The sequence below is a fragment of the Miscanthus floridulus genome, chromosome 1 (assembly GCF_019320115.1).
Source record: "Miscanthus floridulus cultivar M001 chromosome 1, ASM1932011v1, whole genome shotgun sequence".
Classification (NCBI taxonomy): domain Eukaryota; kingdom Viridiplantae; phylum Streptophyta; class Magnoliopsida; order Poales; family Poaceae; genus Miscanthus; species Miscanthus floridulus.
Genome location: NC_089580.1, coordinates 174,430,770 through 174,435,741, shown reverse-complemented (window position 1 = coordinate 174,435,741; position 4,972 = coordinate 174,430,770).

Here is a 4,972-nt window from a genome sequence, read left to right as displayed (position 1 = left end):
TCATGTGATTCTGTCTATGCCGAGTAAGGACCGTACCATTGTTGGCACTTCTGACAAGATTGAACGCATGCCTATCACTTAGCTGGCCGGATAACTCGTTCCGACCATGAAGCCGAGTAGCTCAACTCAGGCCGGGCCCCGCTCTATAAGAGTGCGCACTCTAGATGGTAGTAAGGATGTGCGGGGAGCCAGACTAAGCCCAAGGGCAGGCTAAGCCTGAACATCCTGGCATTTGGTTGTCCCTGATTGTGCGGCGCTGGGCGAACCCGTGAAATGTGTACTTGAGTTGTACTAAAGGTGACCTAAGGTGACTATTGATCTGGTCTGTCTGGGTTTGTGTAAGGAATAAATTCCCAGCTGGTTGAAATCGATTCGAATCGCCGTCTCTCCCGAATAGTGAGAAACTTGGCTAGCCCCAACATCGTAGTAATTGTATTATGGAATATGATGGTTCGGTTAAACATAGAATTACAATACTTGCTATGGTTACTATTGTATGCTCTTAAAATGACATGCCACATGTTTGGCACATGATAGTTGCTAATTTAGAGATGGATAGTCATAATTAACTTGATAACTGAATTATAATTGTGTAATTGAGTTAATCGCTTTTTTATGCAAAATGTTGTCAAGCTACATCCACTTATATAGCCTTGCATGATCCTTGGAGTCATTTTATTTCTGGTTTATGACGGGTAAGTCTAGCTGAGTATCTTCTCGTACTTAGGGTTTTATTTCTCATTGTTGTAGATGGCACTGTGTATCATGGTTATTGCAAGAGTTGCTTCTATCCCGCTGTGGATGAGGAGTAAGCCTTGGGTAGGTTTCTTATTTAATCCTTCTACATGCTTTTGTGGATTGTGATCGTATGTTGGCACTGTATCAAACTATGTTGGCAAATGCTACTTTCAAACTTATTTTGCTTCCGCTTTTATCTATCAAACTTGGTTTGTAATAACTTGGTTTCATACTCTGATGATGGAAATGTATCTGTGAACTTTATGTAATATGTGACATGTATGTTGAATCATGTACGATCTTGGTTGTTGTAAATTATTTATCGAGACCCGTCGTGGTACTCGACGGACTACCGGGTTTATATGGGTTCAAGTATGACAGTGCGACCGCTTGCGGGCTGCCATTGTACTTGTACTCTTATAAATTGGTCGGTTCTGTGACAGCTGGTATCAGAGCAAGGTTCAACGTTAATTGTCACATGTGTATTTAAAACACAAGTTTTTGTTTTCCAAAACCCTTTCTAGCAACTGATAGCTATATAAATAGGTATTTGAAATATAAAGTGTGCCAGTGATCACTTTCCTTATGCCCAAGTTAAGGACTATTAGGTGGCTACTTAAGCACTAACTTGGGGGTTTTAATTTTGTCGTCCATACGATGTGCTATTGTATGGATGTCATTTGTTTGAATGGTAATGTATGGATCAAATGCCTCTATGCCAAGGTAAGTTGATGAGTGGCATGACCGCAAGATTTGAGCATGCGGTCGGGGAGAGTTAGCTTTGGTATGACTATGTATGCATGCTTGCATGTGTATGTGGTGCGTATTTAATTGTGGGTATAAACTGTTATCGGGTAGCTTTGATACGGAAGTATATGTATGGGTATACATATATGGAAGTATTTAGATTTACATTCTGCATATTTAATTATGGGATAGGCTGAAATGAAACTTTTATGCAGGTACACTAACAACGAAACGTGTAGCTCAACTAGTTACGCTATAAATAAGAGAACGTATGTATGCCACCATATATGTCGTTAGAAATAATTTTTCCTAAGTTTGTGAGGACGTACGGAACGAGCATGCATCATGATAAGTATCATCCAAATAATTACATTGTTCCTCCCCTTATAAATTTCTTACTCAATTATGTAACTCTTATCCATTATGGCCTTATCTCACAAAGTTGTACATGTTGATGGTACAGATGGCAGGACCAGTTGGATGTGAGAATTTCCTAATGGTTTTCGGAACGCCTACTCTACTGTGGAGAGTTTTGCACTTTACGGAGTACCATGAACCGCCCCTTTATCATTGGAATGAAGAGTACTTGGAGGGGCAGCCATGGTACGAGGTGCGACTAACTATACCAGCCCACGCACAAGCACCCTTCTGGCAGGAGTGGAAGGCGGAATCGAAAGGGAAAACTCCTTGGGAGGCTGCCCAAGTAGTGGCCTTTAAGGTTTTGAGTCGGATCTGTCAGCAGTATGGGGATGCACTTACCGGCAGTGCCGCGGGTATGTTTCCTTGGGTGGATCCATCCACAGCAATATGGGAACAACGCAACTAAAATGCATTGATTCGAGATCGAGATGAGCGGGCAAATAGCTCTAGTCCCGCTATGAGTGCCATGTTTGCGGTGATGAAGATGTTTTGTACACGCCAGGACACTAGGGATTTCTGGCAGGAATCATACACCACTTGCATGGACAAGCTCATGAGAGCTGAAGCCGCACAGCATAAGCTCAAGAAGTGTGTGCGTAAGCAAAAGAAAGCCACAAGTAAAGCCCATGGGAATCTGACCAAGCCTATGCAGCTTTGGGCACTCTCCATGTCCAAATGGAGCAAGTGGATCAATAGAGAGCAGCAGCCCAAGAAGCGAGAGCTGATGAGCAAGCATTGCTTGCAGGACTATGGGAGCAGTTGGAGGCCGCCTATGTTGAGGTGTCCACAGCTAGACGCCAGCGAGATGCAGTAGAAAACCATGACGCTGCAGTAAGGATAGAACGAGATAGGCACCGCGACATGAGTAACGCGTAGGACCATGCTGAAAGGGGCTTACATCAGCAGCTTGCACAGGCTCAACTTCAAGTGATGAACCTTTAGCATGAGGTGCATTATTTGAACAACCAGCTGAACCCAATCCTTGATGGGGAAGAAGATGGTCCTAATATGGAGGAAGATGATGATGAGGATGAGGAAGAAGTGGAGCCTGAGGAAGGAGATGATCCTATCTCTGACCTCGATAGTGATCATGATGAGGATTAGATCGCCTAGTACTTAGTAGAAATGCTTAATGTATCATCGCTGGTTATGTAATGGACCTGTAGTTTGAATTTGGTGTTGGTGATTGGACTATCATGTAATATTGTTATTTGCATGACTATCGCACGTTTGGTTAAACGCTAATGCAAATTCCAGTTAATTTATAAGTGATCATGATATGAATGCTAACATGCTATGAGTCCGATAAGTGATCAAATTGGTGGTGTCATGTTGCGAGAATGAATTATTATGCCTCTGTCTTTATTGTATGAATTTGAGATTGTCTCCAGTAATTTTAGTTTGGCATGATTATAAATTCATCTGTAATCTTTTGACATCAACCAATAATTGCTTATTGTTGCAACTTCACAGACTCGCACCCGTGCAGGAGCTAGTAGCAGCCATGATGGCAATGACGGTGACGTACCACCACTGCCACCGCCGCCTGCTCATGAGTTCTTTGCCTAATTCTTGGGGAGCCAAAGGACAATGGAGGAAGCTCTGCGCCTCATTACGCAGAACACAGCTCGTGCCCACCCACAGCAATAAGGGCCCAAGCCTAATCAGCACAGTACCTTCAAGGAATTTCTAGATACGAAGCCTCCTATCTTCAAGGTGGCAGAGGAACCACTACAGGTGGATGAGTGGCTCAACACCATTGGGTAGAAGTTTCATCTGCTAAGAGTCACCGAGCACCTGAAGGCTGAGTATGCGTCCCATCAGTTGCAGGGACCAGCAGGGATCTGGTGGACACATTTCTTGTCCTCTCTGCCTGCTAATGCACGAGTAACATGGGAGCAGTTCAAGTTGGCCTTTTGGGGGCATCACATTCCCCCAGGCCTAATGCGCATGAAGGCGGCTGAATTTATGAGGCTCACCCAAGGGACAAAGACCCTCATAGAATATATGCATGCGTTCAATAACCTGTTCAGGTATGCTCCAGGTTTTGTGGATACCAGGGAGAAGAAGATAGAGAGCTTCAAGCGGGGTCTTGGCACAAAACTGATGAAGACCATGGCAAATTCCAAGTGCACCACCTATAAGTGTATAACGAGTTTATTAGTGATGCTCTGACCTAGAAAAATCATAACAACATGCATGCGATAGCTAAGGGTCGCAAGAGGGCATTTGAGGCAGGTGCCTCTAGATCTTCATAGTCCAGAGCTCCTATCATAGCTAGGCCATAGTTTCGCCCACCTACACCCAAGTTTAGGCCTCCACCACCAAAAGCTCAGAATGGCAAGCCTCAGAAAGTGTTCCATAAGGCATTCACTATTGCCTTACCTAAAGGAAATGGCGGTCAGGGAAACTCCACAGGACCTAGGAGTAATCAACCTTGCTACAACTACAGTCAAGTGGGTCATTGGGCCAAGGAGTGCCCCCACCCAAAGAAGAATGCCAATCAGAATCAGAACAATTAGAGGCAGGTGAACTCAAGGGCACGTTCGGGATACGTGCACTATACCGCTGTTGAGGAAGTGCCCGTTGGAGAAGTTGTCATGGCTGGTATGTTTCTTGTCAATAAGCATCCCGCTATTGTTTTATTTGATTCGGGAGCTTCTCATTCATTTATGAGTCAAGCATTTGCATCTAGACATGATCAGTGTCGATGTTTCACCACCGATAGCCTGCCATGGGGGTACCCGGGGCAGTTTGTTCGGGATTCAGTGTATGCAGAACTCGACGGTAAACACAAGAGACAGTCGATTTATCCTGGTTCAGGCCCTCGACCGTGATCGAGTAATAGCCCTATATCCAGTCGGCGTTAGCCTTTGTGTTGGATTGATTGTCAAGTTTTGTGTTGCGTTATCTGTTGTCTCTCTTTTCTCTAGGAACTCCACCCTCCTTTATATAGTCAAGAGGCCAGAGTCCTAGTCGGTTTACAATGAGATTCCTAGTAGGATCACAGAATAATACTATTACTAAGATTACAGGGAAATAAATCCAAGTTAGATTAGATCTTCTC